At 44.0% G+C, this 23,574-nt stretch overlaps 2 long non-coding RNA genes across 4 annotated transcripts in view; one reads left to right on the forward strand and one right to left on the reverse strand.

Annotated features, from left to right (window-relative positions):
• The window catches only part of LOC309646304, a 313,846-nt gene that overhangs the window by 188,969 nt on the left and 101,303 nt on the right, over positions 1-23,574 (reverse strand). The gene's annotated exons all lie outside the window — the stretch shown is intronic.
• The window catches only part of LOC309646288, a 229,779-nt gene that overhangs the window by 90,620 nt on the left and 115,585 nt on the right, over positions 1-23,574 (forward strand). For 2 of the 3 annotated variants that reach the window (XR_014255251.1, XR_014255252.1), the window contains one exon: positions 18,351-18,489. This is a non-coding gene — a long non-coding RNA (uncharacterized lncRNA). Of the gene's footprint in view, positions 1-13,804; positions 18,490-23,574 lie in introns of those variants that run through there. The other variant, XR_014255253.1, reaches the window with a different exon arrangement.

Consider the following 23,574-nt stretch of genomic DNA (forward strand, 5'->3'; position numbering starts at 1 on the left):
AGTTTATCCATCATTTTCTAGGAGCTTATTATGCACAGAAAGGAAGGAAGGGAGGGAAGGAGGGAGGGAGGAAGGAAGGAAGGAAAGAAGGAAGGAAGGAAGGAAGGAAGGGAGGAAAGGAAGGAAGGAAGGGAAAAACCTACTCAAACAAGCAAATCCCCAAAACAGAACTCTGTTTTGCCTGTGCTGCTCTGATGTATTTTCTGATGTGTGATTTGTTTTCCTGAGTGCACCTTCTCATCAGGATGGAGTGACCCGTGTTCAGGTGTGTGCTGCGAGTCACCTAGAGAGTGTTCCTCCTCCCCATTTTAGAAAAGGAAGAATTAACATCTCTGGAATACCTACTATGCCCCAGATACTGTAATGACATTTGATGTTCGTTATCTCATTCGACTCGAATCACACAGGTCAAGCTAAGCTGTGGTGCAGTAACAACCTCTAAACCTCAGTGGCTTAAACAATGCACGTTTATTTCTTGTTCACATTGCATGTCCATTGCAGGTGGGCTCTGCTTCTTATGGGACCCAGGCTGAGGAAATAGCCTTTATCTTGGGTGGCACAGGGGGCCATTCTCGATAGAAAGGTAGCCCTGGAGAGTACACACGAGCAACAAAACTCTCCTGCCCCGAAGTGACATATGCTCAGCTTCATTCATAACTCATTACATGGTAGTCACATGGCCCCATTCTGCCCCAGGGGATCCAGGACACATAATCCTACCTTGTGACTAGAAGGCAGAGACTGGGAAATATTTGCCAAAAAGCACCAGTGGCTGCCACAGTTTCTTAAAATAATCCCTAGCTCACAGGTTTACTGTATTATTCTCACTTTACAGATGAGGTTTCTGAAGCTAGGAGAACTTGACTAACTTAAACTCCAAAGAGTTTTTATGCCTTCATACAATTTCTTTTGCTTTTAGTATTTGTGAATCTGTTTCCTAGAAAAAGCTAACATGTGAGTAAACTGATGAAGTCAGATGTCTCAGCCACAAAACTGGTTGCCAAACTCTCTCAAATGGCAGGCACCTTGCAAGGCCTTGCCCAGGCGGCCGGCCGTGTCACTGGCCTCTTTCCTGTGAATAACTTTTTAACTATAAAATTTAAACTAGGGTGAGATTCTCCAGACAAGAGTCCCATAGAATGTTAGTGACAATGCATACTAAAAAGTGTTCCATTATGTGTACTTAGGAAACATATATTTTGGAATATGCTGGTATACACAATGTTAAACAGATTTTATCACTGCAGGTATTCTTTTAAAGGATTGACTTTGCTTATATGACTTGTGACTCTCCAAAAGGGAGACTCTAGCATGTGATGTATCCCAAACGCATTTGCTTAAGTTTTCTGGAAAATCTATTAACATGGAAATGCTGGACCAAGATGTTAATGTGTGACAGTGATACTCATTGCATTGTAAGAAGTATAGAGCCTAAACTCCTTTCATGCAGTGGTTCTGGAATAGGAAAATTCAGGACAGGAGCATCAATTACCGCACAAACAGAGCCTGTATTATCCCAGGTGCTGCAGATAGAGAATCAAACAGGTATGGTCTGTGCCTTCAAGGACTACATGATTTAAACAAATAATTATCAGTTATTGGCAATTATCATTTGCTAGGCATGGTAGGAATGCAATTTTTAAAATCTTCACTCTAGCCCAGCCAGGTAATTTTCATCTTCATCTTTAAAGTGAAGACAGATGACTAAGTTTATACATAACTAAGACGAACTTGCTTGGCCAAAATCACAGTGTCAGACACTGAACCCAGCTCCCCACCTGGGGTCTTTCACTCTGATACTTGGTGACTCTGCCAGGTCTCCTGCAGGGACAGGAATAGAGCTGAGGGCAGTGTCATGGGCACAAGCTCACAGAGCTCAGAGGAGGGTCATTTTCACTCTTAAATGAGACTTCCACAGCCTTCTCTCAACGCATATGGTCCATGGAACTCGGAGGTCCTCAACCTTGGCAGTTAATGAGCCTCACTGCAGGAGTTTTACAAAATGCCCACATCCAGGCTGTCCGCCATCCCAGCGAACTCAGAACCTCCAGGGGTGAGAGCTGCCACTGCTATTTTTCTGAAGCTCCCCAGTGATTCCAGCGTTCAGCCAAGATTGAGAACCAGTGGCGTGACCCCCGCTTGACCTGTGGGAAACACCAGCCTCGCTCTTAGCTCCTGTACCTCTCACCTCCCAGTCGGAGAGTGAGCTCACACTTGAGATGTAGAAATCAGTCTGTTCCAGGAAGAATTCTTTTGGGTGTTAGAATAAACCCCTTCTCTTGGAAGGAGCAAAGACTTTGGATTTGGACCATCCAGGGTTCTGCCCCTGGCATGTGGTCCATGCCAGGCACATGGACATGCCAGGTCCATGCCAGGCCATGAAGGCACAGATGAATGCCTTCATCTCTCTGGGCCTCAGCGGGTTTTTTTTGTTCTTTTTTTTTTCACATTTCTAAAACTGGGACTTTAAAAAAAATTTTTTATTGGAGTATAGTTGATTTACAATGCTGTGTTAGTTTCACGTGTACAGCAAAGTGAATCAGTTATACATATACATATATCCACTCTTTTTTTTTTTGGATTCTCTTCCCATATAGGCCATTACAGAGTATTGAATAGAGTTCCCTGTGCTATGCAGCAGGTTCTTATTAGTTATTGATTTTACATGTAGTAGTGTAGTGTGTAGTAGTAGTGTATATGTCAATCCCAATCTCCCATTTTATCCCTCCCCCCGCATACCCTGGTAACCATAAGTTGGTTTTCTACATCTGTGACTCTACTTCTGTTTTGTAAATAAGTTCATTTGTACCCTTTTTTTTAGATTCCGCATATACGTGATATCATATGATATTTGTCTTTCTGTGTCTGACTTACTTCACTCAGTAAGGTTTTTTAGTGCATCTATAATAACACCCTTGGCACATACGGGTGCAAGGAGGAAAGGAGGTGATGTCCAGTACTTGACACAGAGCAGGTGTCAAACGTGACAGTCCCCTTTCTCTCCCTTCACTGTTCCCTCTTCTCCCTGTGCTTTAATTTAAACTGAGTCTATCATCTTAAGAATCTTAAGAATTTCATGGCTTGTCCTAAAACTAAGACTGGTGACGTTGCCATGAAGTCCTGCCATAGGACCTGCGAGGACGTGGAGTAGGTGATGGCTTTTATCATTTTCTATTGGTTCCAGCTACATTATTATTAGTGCTACCATTATGAGGGCCTTTGTTTAGCTTGAGGAAGCTGAGTCAAGTGCTCATTTAAAGCAGTGAAGCTCAACAGAGACAAATATGTGTATACAGTCTCCATTCTTAGATGCACTAATTGCCCGCCCGACGCTCTAAATTCTAATTAAAACCATTCCACCAGATGATTTTATTTTATTCCTTTCAACTTGTAATTAAAGCGTTTACTGGCCAACTATCCGAAAGAAATGAAGAGATTCCACTTGGGTGTTTGAAGAAGAAAATGGGATGAAGGCCCCTGAGGGGGTGATTTGGTTGTGGTTTAACAAGATCAGCTCCTTGTTGACTGGAGATCATTTTGGGGGAAGCATTGACTCTGCTTTTGGACATTCGATTTAGCTAGATTACAGCTAAATTCAAGAATTCAGTTCTTCATGCATTTATTGAATGCCAGTGCATGTCCAGGGAATCATTACGTGAATCTGGTGGTCACCAGTCAGGAATTTGTAAGTGGCAAACCAAGCCACAGGTAATGATCCACACTTTCAGAACTTCCTCAGAATGCCCTGCTTAGGTCTTCTTTTCCTTGCTCTCATCTTCCTGATTTTGGTTGGTTGTTTTAGTGACCACCAGTTAATGACTATAATCAAATGGGTCCCCACAGCTCTCTCAGATTTTACTTGCCCCTCTCTCACTGGTTCCACCTTCTACCCTGCTAATCACGGGCAGATTTTTTGGGGGGAGGGGCTATGTACTGGACAGACACCACCTACCTAGCTCTAGGCTAGTTGTTACATGTACGGAGTTTACTATCCTTAATATAAAGATAGTCTTTACAAACTTATAAGAAAATCTGAGGCCACAGTAGATAAATAAAGACCCAAATCATTAACAAAATAAAAATATGAATAGCCAAATATAATGCATTTTAAAACAAGCACGAGACAGTGTTTTTCATCCACCAAATTAACAAAGGATGATCATAAGCCATAATGCTGGTGAGCAGACACATTCCAAGGTGCTGGTAAGACTAGAAATGGTATCAGTTCCTCCCCTAACAAGCTCGGGGCCCAGAACAAGAGTATAACTGGGGGCCCACGTACCATGTGCCTACAGATTTAAAAGTTATAAACAAAGCTAAGAAGCGTTAAGGATTTTCAGTCTTCCTACCTAGACAAATAGGTAGGACCTCCTAATGACTTGGGTGAATTTATAATTCTTGGACTCTCAGGAGTTCTTTGGTAGAACTTGGCGGTCCTGGCCCCTAGCAGCTCCCGCTCCTCTTCCCTCCCCAGCTCCACCTGTGCTAGGAGGGGCTCTGTACACAGGCATGTGGACCCCCCAACTGCACATCCAAGATCCTTCCAGGTAACCCACCCACCACACACAGCCTGGGGCATGCACAGTGCAGTTGAGGTCTTCTCTTGAGGAAACAGCCCCAGGGAAGAAACTCTGAAGCCGTGGAATCAGGTGTGGTACCAGAGAAAGGCAATTCCAAGACCCCAGGTGCTGGGAGCAAGATCTAGAAAGCCAGAGGTCATGGGCTCCCAGTGGGTTATCCCCTTGACCCATAGGAAGTGCCATGGCCCAAGGGAGGCCAGAGAGGGGCCCAGGAAAGTGTGGGGGACCAGGGCAGGGACCCTTCTTGCCAAGGTCGGTAGTAATTTGTGTTATCTTTCTGGGAAACAGTTGGACAAGTTTAAAATGTTGGAGACGCATTGTCCAATTGTTTCCTCGAAACAATGTCCCAGACATCCAGTCTCTGAGAATCAGAATACAGAAGACTCGACAAAAAAGTAAAATAATAATTACATATAAAATATTATCTAGTAATATGACTTATCATATCCCTCTCAGAAAAGCCACAGCCTAAATGTCTAACAATAAGTCAATTACTAAATCAGTTATGGCACTATCCAAATAGGGCTTATAATGTTCAGAGTCAAAAATAAGAAATGATGTAATACGTGATGTTAAGTGAAGTATTTAATACATAGTAGCAAGTGGTTAAAAAAAAAAAGATGTGAAACTTTCCATACTTAAACCATATGGTTTAAACATTATGACTTAAACCATAGAAAAATATTTAAATGTAAATGTGCCAGAATAGAATATTAACTGCTATTGATGAAGTGGGTGGGCATGAGGGAATGAATTCTAGGTAATATTTTTCTCTTTATGTAAGCCTTTATTTGGAAAATTTTCTGAAGAACAGCTTATTAATTTTACTCTCAAGAAAAGAAAGTACAAATTATTTTAGATGTTTTGAAATAAGGAGTGAATGCACAATGTAAGTTATTGTTGTGGATCTAGTTTTTGCTTTGGGCGTGCATTCATAGTTGCTTATTACATTGTTAAAAATAAATGAATTAAGGTACAAGCAAGCAAACAAACAAATAAACAAACAAGCACTATAGTATGCAGGGAGTAATGATCAAGGTGTGTGGTTGAGTCAGAATTATGATTAATCCTGTACAACTGAGGTCCAAATATAAAAATAAACAGTAAATTCATGCTAAATATATTAAAATAAAGATATAAACAGAAATGAAGGGCCAAAAGGAAAAGTAAAAACAAAGCTTTGCTCACTATAAAGGTAAACACAGTTGATGGTGATGTGATTTTTTCCTTGAGCTTCCTGGCAGGTAGAGCAAAGAAAGGTCCCTGTTGATCCCTCTTTCTGTTTGTAAGCAGCACCTAGAGGGGCATGTAATTTACTGCACTGCAGTCTTGGTCTGTCCCTTGCATGTGCATTGCCTGTCTGTTACCGAACCGACCACAGTGAGGCCAAACAATACCAAAACGTTGGACTTTGGAGCAGAGAAAGGTTTACTGCAGGGCCATGCAAGGAGATGGGTGGCTCATGCCTTAAAAACCCCCGAACTCCCTGAAAGCTTTCAGCAAAGCCCTTTCATAGGAAAGGTGAGGGAGGGGCGTGGTTAGCTGTTGCAACCTTCTTGGTGTCAGATCCTTTGTTCTTGAGGTCAGGTCACGGTCAGGTCATCATGTCCCTGTAAGCCTCCACCAAAACAAACATTATTCCCTGTTCTGACAAGAAAGGGCAGGGTCCCAAGGCTCAGGTTCTGCTCTCTGAGGTCCAGGCCCTGGCTAAGAGGAGGGGGTCCCCGCGGGGGCCAGTTACCCCGCCCAGGAGCGTTCGTCCAGCACCCCATCTGGGTCCTCCCGCCGGTGCCCAGGTCCAGCTGAGGAGGCAGAGCTCAGCTGGCGGTGCCCTCAGGGCCAGGTCTCCAGACCCTGCCCAGCCATCGTCACTGAGGGAACCAGGCGCCCAGGACCCAGCCGGCCCTCAGGCTCCCAGGCCACCCAAGGCGAGGAGGGGGAGAGGTTCGCTCCTGCTTCAAGGCCTGGGCCCGGCCAATGGGCGGCCGTGGCGAGGGCTCTGGAGCCCTGCAGGACACGGCCCTCAGCCTGTCCCGGGGCCCCCCAGCTCACCCGGCAGCCCGAGGCCGGCGGGTCTGGAGGGCCCTGGGGAGAAGGCCGCGAGCTGCCTCTCACCACACTCTCTGCTGCGAGGACCACGCACTAATGGCTGCGTGCCCTCCCCGCCCCTATTACATCTCTACAGGGGGTCTTTCCTGTCTTTGTATTTCCGGTGTATGAGAATGGCAACAACAACAACAACAAAAAAAGCCGTTTTTTTTGAGCCATTTCTGACATCTAATGTACTTTGAGCCTCAGTTGCTGAATCAAGACAGTTCTCTGCCCTCCCAGGTCCCAAGAAGATTCCAAAATGACTCAGCATTGCCCTGGGTTGGATCTTTGCAGCAGCCAGAGAGGGAAATACCTGTCTCTAATTTAAAGGTGGCTACAGAGAAGAGCTGATCAGGCAATCAGAATGGAAAAAATAAAGAAGACATAGAGGTCCTGCCAGGAAAAGTTTGGGGGAGGAAATTTCCTAAATACTGTGCATTAAACAGAACAGAGTTTGGGGGTCTCCGAGAGCACCATCACTTGTGACACTAACTGCAAGTTCAGGGTCCCCAAGACCACCCTTAGGTTTGATAATTTGCTAGAAGAACTCACAGACTCACTGAAAACCATTAGACTCAATGTTACAATTTATTATGGCAGAATAAAACCAATTAAAATTAGCAAAGGGGAAAGACACATGGGGCAGAAGCCAGGAGAGTTTCACATGTAGAGCTTCTAGTTGACCTCTCTGGCTGGAGTTATGGACAACACTATCTTCTCCTAGCAACAATGTACAACAATACTCATGGAGTATTGCCACCCAGAGAAGCTCACCCAAGTCTTGGTGTCCAGAGTTTTTATTGGGGCTTCGACATCTAGACATACTTGCCCACCCACATGGCTCGCCTCAGTCTTGAGCTCCTCCAAAGTTTTAGCTCATACCACATGTCCCAAGCCCTCCATTATAAATCATCTAGACTGTAGGGGGTGGCCCAAGGCTCCCAAGTAAACAAAGATACTCTTATCAGGCAGGTCATTCTAAGAGCTTAGGGATGACCTTCTAGGAATCAAGGGCAAAGGCCAGACCTATTCGGGTAACATTATTTCTTTAATACACAGACAGACATAACGTGGATTCTCTAAAGCCAACTCTACATGATGTCATAGGTGATGAAGGTTTCTTATTTGGATGGTTGTGTGCTTTAGGTAATCTACATGGCTGTTCCTCTTTCTCACCCCTTGTTAGTAAGAACAATCCAGAGCTGAAATAAGACAGGCTGTGGAGGTAGTGTTTCTAAACAGTAGTGTTGCAGGTTGGGTTCCCCAGAAAACAATCTCTGAGATGGAGTCATATGTGCGCCATATTTCAAGGAATAGCTGCAGGAAGCAGAAGAATAGCCCCGCAAATGTCTGCCTCTTAATCCCTGGAATCTGTGAATATGTTACCTTGCATGGTACAAGGGACTTTGCTGATGCGAATAAGTTAAGGATCTTGAGGTGGGGAGATGATCCTGGATTATCTGGATGAGTCCAAGTACCATCTCAAGAGTTTGCACAGCAGGGAGCATCAGAGGTCAGGAGGGTCAGAGTAAAAGAAGGTGTGACAACAAAAGCAGAGGGCTTAGAGAGAGATTTGAAGATGCCTGTACTGCTGGCTTTAAAGATGGAGGAGGGGGCCGTGAGCCAAAGAAGACGCCAGTCTCGAGAAGCTGGAAAAAGCAAAGAAAGAAATTCTGCCATAGCGCCTTCAGAAGGAACACAGCCCTGCCAACATCTTAATTTAGCCCAGTGAAACTTATGACCTCCAGAACTATAGGAGAATACATTTGTGTTGTTTGAAGCCACCAAGTTTGTGGTAATTGGTTACAGCCGTCACAGGAAACCAATGCAGTGCCTCTGGGAGTGAGAGGGAGCAGGGGCGGGGAGAGAGAAATCCAGGGTGATACCCAAGGCTCAAGGTCAGCCTTGACCAATGGCCTGGGGACCTCTAGAGAGAAAGAGAGAGCCCTCCAGAGTTGCCTGTGATTGGGCTGAGATGGCCTGGCCTTCATGCCCCTGCTGTTGTTGGACCCAAGTTTGTGTGCTTGATGCACAGAGGCCAAACAAACTGAAATATCAGAGTTTGGATCGGAGAAAGGTTTATTTATTGCAGAGTCATGCAGGAGAGAGGGGTGGCTCACACTCAAAAGACCCGAACTCCCTGATGGGTTTCAGGGAAGAAGTTTTTATAGGCAGAGTTTTGGGGGGGAGGGCTGCAGGGTGTGGAACTGTCCTCTGATTGGTTAAAGGTGGTGTTCCAGGAATCTCAGTCATCCGCCTTCTGGTCCCAACCAGTCTGGGGTCCACGAGCTTGTGCACAGCCTGAATTTACCGTCCTCCACCTGGGTGGGGGCCTTAGTTCCTGTAGAAGAACTCAGAGGTCTGTATCAGATTGGTTTGTAAATCACCCTTCCCACTCCCAGGAGGAGCCAGGCCCAGGCCCCATGCTGCACTGATGTTTCTTTCTGCATTCCCTCACTCCCCTAACTAGTAGCAACTGTTTGAATCTGCCCTTTGGAACTCAGGGAAGGTCTAGGAGGCTGAAACCTTTTTCCTACAAACAAGAAATGGGGGACACGAAAAGGCTTTTGTCCCCGGAAGGGCCCCCCAGGGTCCTGCTCGGTTTCACTGCACTTACCCATCCTCACTGCAGCGGAGGTAACCCCGAGGTGGCTGATGCCGAGGTCTACCTGCCAACACACCCCCACCTTCTGGGGCAACAGGTACTTCCTTGTAAGGGATCTGGGCGTTGTATCCTAGTGCCCACCCACGTTGGCCTGTGGACACGGTCACTCCATTCCCCCTAGACTTCTTGCTTGAGTCAGAGGGAGGAGAAAGCAGATGAGTCCCCTTGCTTTGTTCTTGGGGGACGAAGGCATTTTCATGAAGGTTCCAGCAGAAGTTAATCCTCCATGGGTTCAGTTAATTAATTCATGCAGACAGCAGAGAAAGAAGGCCGTTCACAGAGGTAGCCCACTCATGCTTACTCCAAATGGCATGCTTGCACACCAAAAATAAGCTAAGGGTTCTCAGGGGGTGAGTGGCTGCCAGGATGCAACCCTCAAAACCAGTCATGAGTTCCGGCAGAGGACTGTGGCTAGAGGAGGCTGAAATAATAATAGTAATAATAATAGCCGATACTTCTTTATGGTTTATCATGTGTAATTCCAAGTGCTTTGCCGCTTTGCAAACTAGAGTGTGATCTGCAGACCTACAGCGCCTAGAAGCTCATCAGAAATGCAGACTCTCAGGTCTCATCCCAGACCTACCAAATGGAAACTGCAGTTTAGTAGGATGGCCAGGTCATTTATTCGCAGGTTAAAGTTTGAAAAGCACTGCTTTACGTGTGTTAACTCTTTTAATTCTCAAAAACAAAACAAGGAGGAGCTACTATTCTTATTCCTCTTTTACAGACGATGGCATTTAGGCGCAGAGGAATTAAGTGATAAATCCCACAACTGATAAATCTCTAACCAGGATGGAATTGAGGAAGTCTATTGCACAGTCTGAGCTCTTAAGCTATCCTGCTCCTGAAAGGAATGGCTATGTTGTTACACAGAGCTGGGTTCATACATCATGTCCTTCCTGCTGTCTGTGTGCCTCTGGTCAGGTTATTTAACCTCTCTGAGCTGCCGTTTCCTCATCAGTGAAGTGGGTCAAGATTAGCATTTATGTCACAGGGCTTTTGTGAGGCAAACTAAGAAAATGCATGTGAAGCACTTAGCGATCAGTGTTCATTTCTGTTACGATCACGGTTATTTCTTTCATCACCATTGTCATTCTTACTATTATCATCATTGCTGTCATCTTCCTCATCATTGTCACCATCAGGTGGAGGTTGCCAGGATGAGGACCCAGGTTCAGGGGGTTCAGGAGCTGCCAAAACTCAGCAAGAAGTCATGAGGTTGAAGTTCAGGATTGGTTCTGACAGCTGACTCTGTGGATTAACCACAGTACCAATTTCTTCAACCTCCCTACGCCCCAGTGAGGTCTGTGACTCATATTCTGTGCTCTTTTCTGCCCATCCAGAATTGATAGCCCTGACTAAATATCTTCCTGGGATAGATAACTTGAAGGCAGCCTTCTCCCCAAGTTGCGGTTGCTGTGGAAACAGGTGTCCCTCAGGACCAGAAAAATGCTGGCAGAGACTTGGCTTCTCGACTCCTGGAAAATAATTGTTCACTTTCCCTTGTGTTTGTTATTCCCAAGTAGCATTTATTAAAAGAGCACACGTTGTGTGGCGCCCATCCTGACTCTCACCTCCGCTTTGTGTCTGTTGGAAGGAGCGTGCCTTCCGGCTTGTATCTGTGTGTTTGCAGTTGGTGCTGGTGGGCTGGCTTAGAACTGGTGTTGACTCTTCGAGATCTAGCCTTGTGTTTTCTTGTAGTGCCTTGAAAACATCCTCTTATTTTCTGGGACTCCTTGTACAAGCACTGCCTCCCTTGTTTAAAAGAAGGCCAGAGTCTTCAAGGCTTCCCCCCGAGGTTTGTCTTCCTTTCAGGTCAAGGGGTTCTATTTGGATTCCCACTGCTGTCACCACGCTTCCTTCATGAGGAATTGCATCCCCTTTAATCTGTTGGGGTGTGTGTGTACGCGTTCATGTGGACACAAATAACTTTCTGTTGTTTTCCTTAGCACAGCTGATAGATGCTGAAATGTTAAAAATAAACAAAGAACCTAACTAAATAGAAGAGAAAAGCAAAAATAAAAACAATAACCAGAAAAAAAACACAGAGGCATGAAAACAGTCCGGAACTCCTAGACGAGGGCTACACTCAGTCCCAGAGTTCTGGCTCTGCTGTGCAGGCTCCGTCCCTTCCCTGGTCCCTTTTTACCTCCCAGGGCCAGGCTTCCTCCATCTCTGAACCTGCCCTGAATCCATCACAAGGGGAGCTGGTTACCTGGCCATGTCTTGAAGCAAAGGCCTAGAAGAAAGATTTTAGCTCTGCTATCTGCCCCTCCCCTCCCAAAGAGAAAGAAAATATTCCAGAATAGAACAAGACGTGGAGAAAATATTGGGTCTAAGCTATCCTGGACCCTGAATCACGCTTCTCCCTCTTCATTATTTCTTTAGAAGGGGACTTAACTCTTTGTGTTTTGTCAAGATAAAAGAAGAGGAATTTTGGGACTTCCCTGGTGGCACAATGGTTAAGTATCCACCTGCCAATGCAGGGGACACGGGTTCGAGCCCCGGTCTGGGAAGATCCCACATGCCGCGGAGCAACTAAGCCCGTGTGCCACAACTACCGAGCCTGTGCTCTAGAGCCCGCGAGCCACAACTACTGAGCCCGTGTGCCGCAACTACTGAAGCCCACGCGCCTAGAGGCCGTGCTGCACAACAAAGACAAGCCACCACAATGAGAAACCTACGCACTACAACGAAGAGTAGTCCCAGCTCGCTGCAACGAAGACCTAACGCAGCCATAAATAAATAAATAAATAAAAAGAAGAGGAATTTGACTTAAAGATCATCCTCACCTCATCTTGAATCTTTTCTGCTTTGAAATTATTGGGACTTCCTACCTCTCTCCCTCCCTCCCTCTCTCTCTCCTTTTCTTCCTTCCTTGCCCTCATTTATCCCATACAATAAATATTGAGTTTCAACTATGTGCAAAGTGCATTGAGTGGAGCATTGATTTGAAAATGTCTATTTAAACACATTTTTCGTTTCTAAAATTCTTAAGCTGAATAACACTGAACTTTGCAAATAACGAAACCTCTGTATAATTTCACTCTCCTCTTTTTGAACACACGGTCTTCTGCAACTCCCTACATGTACGTGTTCTCTGTGTGCGTATATACGTGTTTGGTTAGACACATGTGCCAGGATGTGTGCGCCTGTCTTTGGAATCCAGGTCTTCCTTCACATTTCTTTTATGTCCGCGGACCCAGAGACTTTTTGGAGGCGGACTTTCCAAGCCATTAGCATCACAGCAGCCCATCCCACCCTTACCCCGCCCCCCGTCCCGGACACATGCTACACCATCACCGCGCATGGCACGTTGCACAAGTGCTGGGGGCCTAGGGAAAGTAGCTGACCGGATGCCTAAGGAGGTGTAGCACATCTGCTTCTCACGATTCAAGTTCCAGAACAGGCCGTGCACCATGGGGAGCCCTTTCTCAGCTAGGTAACAGGAGGGAGGCGGCAGATGGCACCCACACACACACCCCCCGCCCCGGCTTTTCTGCTGAAGCTCCCCCCACGCGAAGCACCACTGAAGCCGGCTTCTCACCTCCTCTCACTGTTCTGGGGACTGTGCTCACGTGAAACAAAGCTTCTGCCAGCTTTTCCTTCCGAGAAGGAGGGGCTCTCCATTAAGCATCCCCCTGAAAATGGCCATCCTGCTCTCTGTCTGCTCCCCAGTGGCCCAAATCGCTTCCCTACGCGTCCTTCTCCTTCACCGCCCTGTCGGGCGCATCCATCTCTGACAGGTGCGGCGCGAGCCCCGTGAATGCAGGGAGCGAAGACCCCCAAAGGATAATGAGAACCGTTTGCTTTCATGGAGTGCCTTTCTTCCAAGGATCGCCGAGTACCTTTCAGACAATTAAATGTTATTGTTGTAAATGGGGAAACTGAGGACTAAATAAATCAAGCTCCTTCCTCAGAGACGCATGGCTGATGACTCAAAAGAATGCAGCCCACCTGTTTTTCTCATTTTCGATCCCTCCAAAAGAGTGTAATTTACAACCTGAAAAGTGATGCTAATGCAAAATCATGGAGTCCGTTTTCTTCTTCTGAGCAGGTCTCTTTCCTTGACTGCCCTTCTTACCTCACCAGCCCATCATCCCCTTCCCAAGGGTCTGCCTGCCCTAAGTCTCTGAGGGTCCTTCTCTGATGCAATTCCAGTGGCAGAGCTGTGCTCTGGAAAAACAGGGCCAGAAAGGTCATTAGAATATGTGGAGGCCAGGATACCTCCCTCCCTGGAGTTTTCTCCTCCCTTAGCTTCATTCATTCATCTTATGTGTGTGCGCGTGTTTATATGGCCACCTATGACATCTTCCGTGGGTGTGTTCCTGCAGATACAATAGAAGACAATATCTCATTTGGGACATAGATGACCCATTACAATGTTGATAGATTTATTTATTCCTCATAATGAAGTCTACTTAATAATAGTAATAAATATTGAAAAAATAGCAGCGTATATACACACACACACACACATATATGGATTAAGTACTACATGTTGAGCTTCATTTTAAGAGTTATATACACATTATCTCTCTACTTATATCAATTTTCTGAGCCAGGAACTCTTATTATCCTCTTATGTAGAAGAGGAAACTGAGGCACAGAAATGTTACAAAGTTTTCCCAACATCTAATAAGCACCAGGTATTGAACTTGGAACTTTAAATATAAAATCGCAAATGCATTCTGCAAATCTGAGAAGAACTCAGCTTTCCACGAAGAAAGGGAGGTTTAGGAGATTAAGTCCATTGCTTAGGGCACACAGCCTGTGAGGTGAGAACAGGCATGGGGCCAAGGCTGGCCATTCCCACGGTTATCACTCTTTCTGCCGCTGTCCGTCCTGTAGTGCCGGCTCCTTCTACAGTCTACGCAGTGCCCAGCAGAGGGTTGACCCACAACAGACATCCCATAAACACGTGCTCCTTCTTTCTATTGAGCTCGTGGATTCAAAGTTAAATATTGATATTAAATTCTGTTATCCATACTCCTGGGAGTAATGGCATGGGTGATTCAAAGGAGTGAATCATTACTCAGTCATGGATGCTTTGTTTAAACATGCATTTATGTTTGAATACAGGTTTGCTATTTATGGGATTCAGGTCACTTCTCACAAAATAATGAGGATGTGGTGTGATGGTCTGACTCAGGAGAAGTTGGGAGTAACCGTCCCTCTCGCCGCTCAGTGTCCTGCCGTGTCCAGCCCTGCCACAGGGCAAAGGAGCTAGCGCATACGTGGGGGCCACACACTGGCCATCCCGGCCGTCCTTGCCTTATGAATGGCTTTTGTTTGACTCACTCACAGAGTGGACCTGCGAAGTGGTATCCTTTCTCCCACCCTCCCTCCCTCTCTCTTTCTTTCTTGCAGTAGAATTTATTATCCTTGTCAACATTAAGAGGTTAGGAGATTTTTGTCGAGATTTCCAGTTTCTCTGAAAAAATTGTGTCTGACAACATAAGCCCCACATTTGCACTTGGCAGTTAGCTAGAGCCAATTACTGAAAGGCCCCTCTTCTAGAAGGGACGTGAACTCGATCTTCATCATCCTCTGTCATCTCTTTTATACCAAGGCTGAGTGTCAGTTGCCACCAAACCTCAAGCTTATGCAAACATTTTCCTGACTCCCAGTCAGTGCCACTCATTCCTGTTATAGATCTAGCAGCTGGAGGCGTTTGAGTTCGTGAGCCTCATCTTAGGTGATGCTAATCACGTAGGATGAGTAGAAGAACACGCAGAGTGTCACTCCAGCTCATCCCCGTGGGCCACCTTCCTCGTATCTCCTCTCTGGACAGGGCGCCAAATGAATGTAGCCTGAGATAGGATGGCTCTGCCCCTAGTGTCAAGCCCATAGAACTTTCTAACTTCTCTCAAGGAACCTAGAAGGAGATAGGCAAACATTAATCTTGAAAATTAACTGCCAAAGAAGTCCAACCCTTTCATTTTAAACTTTTCAATTAAAAAATGCCCTTTCTATGAAAGCACTTAGTAGTGAGTGGGTAGTCTCCATCCCAAATAATTTATTTTAGCCTGAGGAGTGCTGATTTTTCTACCCTGATATACTTGCTGTCTGACATACCCTTTTTTTGTGGCAAAAGTTGTAACGGATGTTTTGTTTAAGAAGAGGAAAATCCATGCCTTATTCCATACTCATGGTGTGTAAGTAGAAACATTGGTGCTGTTGCCAAAGGGGCTAAAGGATAAGGCTGTCAAGAACTTGAGAGCACTCTTTGCCTTACCAGAAAGTCACGGGTCAGCACATTGGACATTGACACACATTTCTGCCAATTTTGGCTCTTGTCCTGGTTATTGTGGGAGGCTGAATTAGTGTTCCCAAATCTTTTTCAGAAGAGAATTTTTATCTCCATTCCCTTTTCTCTCTGACTTTGCAGATCCTTCCACTGGAGTCTATAGATTATACATCTGTATCCATTTTTGGACTTTACCACGTGCTTTGCTTTGATAAGTGGAATGTGGGTAATGAGTGACACTGTGCCAGTTCCCAGCTGAGGGTTGAAGAAGTTAGCGAATTTCTACCAGCCCTATTAAGCATCCACTCCCTGTAATGAGAAAAATATGCCCCAGGTAGCTGTCGCCCCTTGAGTCTTGGAACGAAAATACAGGGAACAGACCTGGATGCAACATAACCCAGCTGAGCCCAGCTACAATCAGCCAAACCGCAGCCAAACATCAACCCACAGCTTAAAACAAATATTTGTTGCTGCAAATCACTGAGATTTGGTTGGTTGTTATGCAACACTAAAAAAAATCTGGCTAATACAGCTAGTGAATGGGAGAAAAAGGAGATTCTTTGTTCTAGTTTGCCAATTATTGAGAATTTTGATTATGCCATACTATGTCACTATGATTTTATCTGTTCGGTCTGCAAATGCACTTTTACTAAGATCTTTTGGTTTTGTTTCGCCATGTTCAGTATGCTTCTGTGATGGTACAAGCAAGTAAGCTTCACTGTACCACTCCGCTAGACTGACATTGGTACACATCTTTTGTATTAAGTGAAGCCATCCACCTCAATGGAATCATTTGATGGGAACCACAAGTTTACCGGATATTGTGAAGAAATAAGAGGAAGGCTGGTCCCCCCAAAAAAGAGTAGGTTGAAGAGATATCTTGTAATTTGTCAAGAGCTAAGATAAGCACCTTATTTTTCTAAATTAAAAAAACCCTAGGTGTTTCAATCTACCTGACTCCACCAGCTTCTACTTTTCAGTAGAAAACTGAAAAAACAACTCCACTGGCTTCTGTTATCTTGATTCTGTGGGCAGCCTTGAGAACTAGTCCCATTGGTCTTTTTGTCTGCTCATTTACAGTCATCTTGTCGGGGTCACAGATAAGTACCTAACTCATTAGGCGCCGACCCCTAGTGGAGCAATCATCATAAACCACCATGAGCTCTTCCCAGTTCAATTGATGTGTAAACTATTTAAGGACAAGATGAAATGAACAGGAAAGATTTTCTGGTTTAGTTTAATTGCTTCTCAGGTGGCCTCTCATTTACCAAGCTCTGCTACAAGTAAAGAACCAGAACTACCTTAATGAAACTAATATAAAAGACCCAAGTACTTTGGGGAATACAGCTTGATTCAACAGATCCCAGGGAACCTGCATTGCCAGATTGAAAGAAAGACTGTTTCAGTCTACTTGGTGTGCTTGGTGGGTCTTCTCTCGTTTGCATACGAATAACTTCAAATTGCATTCTCTTTAGATTTAATGAGCAGATTGTGTTGTCCACAAATTCCTTGCTCTTTAAAGTATAAAAAATGATGGCTACCTCGGGACTTCCCTGGTGGCTCAGTGGTTAAGAATCCACCTGCCAATGCAGGAGACATGGGTTCAATCCCTCGTCCAGGAAGATCCCACATGCTGCGGAGCAACTAAGCCTGTGCACCACAACTAGTGAGCCCACGTGTACTGAAGCCCACGAGCCTAGAGCCCATGCTCTGCAACAAGAGAAGCCACCACAATGAGAAGCCCATGCAACGCAACAAAGAGTAGCCCCCGCTCGCCGCAACTAGAGAAAGCCTGCGCACAACAATGAAGACCCGACGCTGCCAAAGATAAATAAATAAATTTTTAAAAAATGATGGCTACCTTAAACATGAGTCAGGTTGTCTCTATTGGGATGTCTTTATTGGGATGCATTTTGAGGGCATCAAGGAAAAGATGGCTTAAAAATTGCAATAAAAATACCATGGGGTAGATGAAATAAGATTGGCAGAAACATGGTTGCTGAGGCAACATGGTGCTTCATTGTGCTATTTTCTCTACTTTTGTGTGTGTTTGAAATTTTTCATAATAAAAATGAAAAAAACATTTAAGTCTACAGTCATATCAACTCAGATTTGGGCACTTGCTTTGTGTCTCTCTTTTTTTTTTTTAATGAAAGAGTGGCAGTCAGGAGACCCCATTTCACAAAGCATGTTGGATCCTGGTGTTCTTAAGCTTTCACTACTTTGTCAAGTCATGGAAACAACTGGATTTTCAAAGTCCAACTATCAAATTGATGATTGGTGGTTACGGGGTGGGGTGGGGAGTGAGTGAAGGGGGTCAAAAGCTACAAACTTCCAGTTATAAAATAAATAAGTCACAAGGATGTAATTATAGCATGGTGACTATAGTTAATAATACTGTAATACACATTTGAAAATTGCTAAGAGATTAGATCTTAAAAGTTCTCATCGCAAGAAAAAAAAGGAAAAAATTGTAACTATATATGGTGACAGATGTTAATTAGGCTTAATATGGTGATCATGTCTCAATATATATAAACATAGAATCATTACGTTGTACACCTGAAACTAATATAATCTTATATGTGAATTAAACCTCAGTTAAAAAATAAAATGAAAAAAATGAAAAATAGGTATGACAATACTTACCTGGTAAGGTTGACATGGGGATTAGATCAATTATACATAAAACGCATAACCTAGTGCCTGGCAGACTATATAACCTCACTGAGTGATGGCTGTTATTTCTCTTTTTACCTCTCAGATCCAGAAAGGCCCCAGACATTCAGATCAAATAGGTAAAACAATGGATGATCCAAAATGTTGATGACCTCGCACCATCCAGGTGCCCATCCACATAGAAGAAAGAGTCCAGAGCCAAAGACCTTGCTCCTCCAATAATGGTAAGTGTCAAGGGCTATTTCTTCATGAGAAAATAGCCTAAGCTTTTGTGAATCACAGATAAGCTTCTGGGGGTTACTGAACCTGAAAATGCCATGCACGGTGTTATCCATGTGCCTCTGTGCATTTTTCTGGGAAGATAATCTGTAGCTTTTATCAGATACTCAAATGAGTCTCTTTTCTTTCATTCACTCATTCAGAAAACACTTTTTAAAAAAATTTTATTGAAGTATAGTTGATTTATAATATTGTGTCAATTTCTGCTGTACAACGAAATAATTGTTATGCATATATATATATACATTATTTTTCATGTTCTTTCCCATTATGGTTTATCACAGGATACTGAATATAGTTCCCTGTGCTATACAGTAAGACCTTGTTGTTTATCCATTCTATATATAATAGTTTGCATCTGCTAATCCCAAACTTCCAGTCCTTCCCTCCTCCACCCCCCTTACCCCCTTGGCAACCACAAGTCTGTTCTCTACGTCTGTGAGTCTGTTTCTGTTTTGTAGATAAGTTCATTTGTGTCATATTTTAGATTCCACATATAAGTGATGTCATATGGTATTTGTCTTTCTCTTTCTGACTTCACTTAGTATGATAATCTCTAAGTCCATCCATGTTGCTATAAATGGCATTATTTCATTCTTTTTAAGGCTGAATAGTATTCCACTGTATATATGTGCCACATTTCTTTATCCATTCATCTGTTGGTGGACGTTTAGGTTGTTTTCATATCTTGGCTATTGTGAATAGTACTGCTGTGAACATAGGGGTGCATGTATCTTTTTGAATTAGTTTTGTCTGGATATAAGCCCAGAAATGGGATTTCTGGATCATATGGTAATTCTATTTTTACTTTTCTGAGGAACCTCCACACTGTTTTCTATAGTGGCTGCACCAATTTACATTCCCATCAACAGTGTAGGTGTCCCTTTTCTCCACACCCTCTCCAGCATTTGTTATTTGTAGACTTTTTAATGATGGCCATTCTGACTGGTGTGAGGTGGTACCTCATTGTAGCTTTGATTTGCATTTCTCTAATAATTAGCAATGTTGAGCATCTTTTCATGTGCCTGTTGGCCATCTGTATTCTTCTTTGGAAAAATGTCTGTTTAGGTCTTCTGCCCATTTTTTGATTGGTTTGTTTTTTTGTTATGGAGTTGTATGAGCTGTTTGTATATTTTGGAAATTAAGCCCTGGTCAGTCACATCATTTGCAAATATTTTCTCCCATTCCTTAGATAGTCTTTTCACTTTGTTTATGGTTTCCTTTGCTGTGCAAAAGCTTGTAAGTTTGATTAGGTCTCATTTGTTTATTTTTGCTTTTATTTCTATTGCCTTGGGAGACTGACCTAAGAAAACATTGGTACAGTTTATGTCAGAGAATGTTTTGCCTATGTTCTCTTCTAGGGGTTTTATGGTATTATGTCTTATATTTAAGTCTTTAAGCCATTTTGAGTTATTTTTTTGTATGATGTGGAAAACACTTTTTGAGTATTTATTATGGCCTAGGTTGTAGAAAGTACAGCAGTGAACAAAACAGGAAAAAATGAACTGCCTTTATGGAATTTAATTTCCAGTGGACCTAAAAATTCCTAAGAATCACTGATCCAAGGAAACCAAGAAGCAAATGGAATGTGGTTTAAATCTTCCAATAGCTCTCTTTTGGTTGCACTGAGTTATGGACTCCAAAAATCTGTCCAATTGGGTCAAACATGTTTTCTGCAGACATAGGTATTTGATATTGTGGGCACCAAGGGAAAGAATTAATGAAATTTACTGATTAATTCAAAGCCAGCAAATTTCCTCCGAGTACCCCACTATGGAACTATAGGAATAAAAGGAAGCTATTAAACAATGTGGTAAAGTGAAAAACAAACATCAAAATGAACAAAAAGTTCCGGTATTTTGGCATCAGAGGGACTTCGGTTCAAATCTTCAGCTACCTAACTGTGAAAGATTAGACAAGATTCACAAATTCTTTGAGCAACAACATTATCTTGAATTAGATATATTTATCTTGCAGGGTTGTCGTGAGTATTAAAAGGTAGAACTGGCCCTCAGTGAATGTTACTTCTCTGCGGCTAAGGCAGTGATTCTTATAATGTTGGGACCATGGACCCATAAATGTAAACCACAAACACACACACACACACACACACATATAAAAACACACGTGCAAATGTTTGTGATACTGACAAAGACTTGCCAAATTTTAAATTTTGTCCAAGTCGAAGGATGTATAAAACACAAACGAGCTACAATAAAACCAGGCACACAGTCACATACATACACACATGCAACTATCGGTTACCTTCTTTGATTAATAAAGGATATTTGAAAAAGACAATACAGTAAAAGAGGTTTAATTTCAGCATAAAAGACAGTCCTTTAAATGGAATAAATTTTGCTTAAAAACTAATATATTGAAAACTCAATACATTAAAACTCAACATAAACATATATAAATATATAACAATATATTATAGGATATATAACAATACGTAACAATGTAAACTTATTAAGTTAAAAGCTGGGTATGTTTTCTTTATTTCCTCATCTCAGTTGCAAGGGTACTGTAGTCCATTTGCTTCATCTCTTGATTCTCAGAACCCTACAATAAGATGGGCAGGATGATGACTTTTAGTTGCCTTCAAGAGCAAAGACTCAGGGGTGAAGCGGCTCCAGGTCCCCTCTCTATTCCTGGCTTTGCCAGTGGGTCCCTTAGAACAGAGACCTGCAATTGTTGGTCCAGACACTAGTCATTCTTTTAGGGCAAGGGGAGGGGAGTTTCAGCTTGATGTGAGGCAGAACCTTGAGGGCAGACAAAACTGAGTTACCTCACAACTGCAGGAGCCTCGTGGTGGAAGCTGGACAGCCAACTGAGAATATCTGCTCCCCTTTCCAACAGCATCTTCAAAGATGTGAGGTTCACACCTGCCAGGTTTTCCTTTGACCCTGGAAGAAGATTCCCAGGCCCTTCAGTTGAATTCACAGTCCCTGGTGACTTAGGAGGGAGGATGGATAGAACCAGATAGACTTGGGCTAGAATCCCATCAACCAACGTTTCTGTGAACACAGTGTTTCATGTCTCCCAGTCATTCATATTTGTAAAATTGGGACAGTAATTTCAACCTCCTTGTGTGGTAAACATTAAGGAAGGTCCTATGTGTATGTAAAATTCCTGATGTCATCCTTCTGGGGCCGCTGTGTACAGTTGTGCAGGTTGCGTCTTGCTTAAGGACACCAGCTCCAGGGAGCAAATGGGGGCAGAAATCCAGCCAGTGCTCAGATCTGCTGCCGCCTGGAATGAAGAAAGGCCTTGTAGTCATTTGTGCACCCAGACCGGACACTTCCTCCTAAGTCTGAGAAAGGCTCTGGATGTTGTGGGTAGGTCCTGCCTTCTTTTCCATCCCCTCCCTTTCATCATTTCCCCTTCAATGAACCTGGGTCGTGAAATCTACTACTCCGAACCGTTCACAGTTCTCCATGGGCTGCTCAGCCCCCGTGGAATGGACTGCAGCTGCTTCCAAGCAAATGAGAAGAGGAAGATTTCTTGTTACCTCCAGGGCCTTGACAAGGATTGGTTCTGTCTCTAAATGAAATACCCTTTAAATTGCGCTGAAATTGCATCGCTTGTCTCAGTTAAGTGGAATCCTATGCACTATAAATCTGCCTTGAAAGGGCTGTTTAATTTGACTAAGATGTTACAAAGGGTTTACCAAAATTTAAAGCATTTGTCTATGGAAAATCAATTATGGCCCAATCCATCTCACGGATGACGGAAGTGTTCTCATTTTCGGATGGCGCATGTGCACAGGCACGCACGCGCACACACGGACGTTTGGGGTGCAGTGGCTGGAGTCTTGTGTTGCAGGAATTCCATATAGATTAAGTAGGGCTTATCGACGAATGATTAGCAAGTTATCAATTGCAGTAATTTGAGCACATTGCTCATTGTTTCTAGAATGCTCGGTCCTTTCCCGCCAGCCACAGACCAGGTTTCAGCTTGTTATTCGCATTTAGAGGAAAGAAAGAAAAGTGCTCTCCATTCCAGGTCCCTCACTTTCTATTTCCCTCCAGTGACATGGGTACAAGTCCACTCAACTGGGTCACATAAAGCTCTTGGCCCAGTATTGAAGGCAAATTATCAATGCACCAAAAGTTCCACGTGCTAAACCAGGGGTCCTCAACCCACAGGCCTCCGGACTGGTACCCATCCGCCGCCTGCCAGGAACCGGGCTGCACAGCAGGAGGTGAGCGGTGGGTGAGCGCGTGAAGCTTCATCTGCCACTCGCCATCGCTTGCCATCGCTGGCATTACCTCCTGAACCATCCCCCCATGCTCCCCCATCCCTGAAGAAACTGTCTTCCACAAAACCAGTCCCTGATGCCAAAAAGGTTGGGAACTGCTGACTTACATGCATCCCTTCCTCTGGGGTCACAGCCTCACCCCACCCTGCAGAGGGTCAATGGAGGGTCCTTAAGACTATAGAGAAGCAGAGGCAAAATTCTGGAAATACATACTACAGTTGTCACTCATTTCAAAGAAACAGGCAGGAAACCAGAAGGTTAGTTTCCCAGTTCTGTCTTCCCAGTGCCATCTGGTAGCCAGGACTCAGGCTGCACAAAAGAGTCAAGAATTAGACAGGATCTGTTTGAGAGGAGACACATGCGAGGGCTCTTTCCATTCAGCTCAGTACCTGCATTCCCATCATTCCCCAAACCCTCCACACCCACTCCTAAGAGCCCCACCCCCGACAGCCCTCTGAAAGTATCAAGGGGAGTAACCGAGGAGAGGGCAGTCCTCACCTAGGCTGCTTTGGGCATATGACTGACATAGCGTTTGTAACATTAGAAGAGAAGGTTTTTAATGGCATGAAAATGTCTTTAATCACAGGAGCTAAACTGCGTGCAGCTCAGGTTCAAGGTGATGGAGATGCTCTTGTTCTACATCTGCATTTCCATCTCACTTAGATTAATTCATATTTTAATTGCTTCTCTCCCTGATTGAAGTAGCAGAAAGGAGCACTTTCCTTCCTTTGATCTCACATTCTCCCAGGCATAGCCAAGGTCAGGC

The sequence above is a fragment of the Balaenoptera physalus genome (assembly GCF_965194825.1).
Source record: "Balaenoptera physalus genome assembly, chromosome: 16".
Taxonomy (NCBI): Eukaryota; Metazoa; Chordata; class Mammalia; order Artiodactyla; family Balaenopteridae; genus Balaenoptera; species Balaenoptera physalus.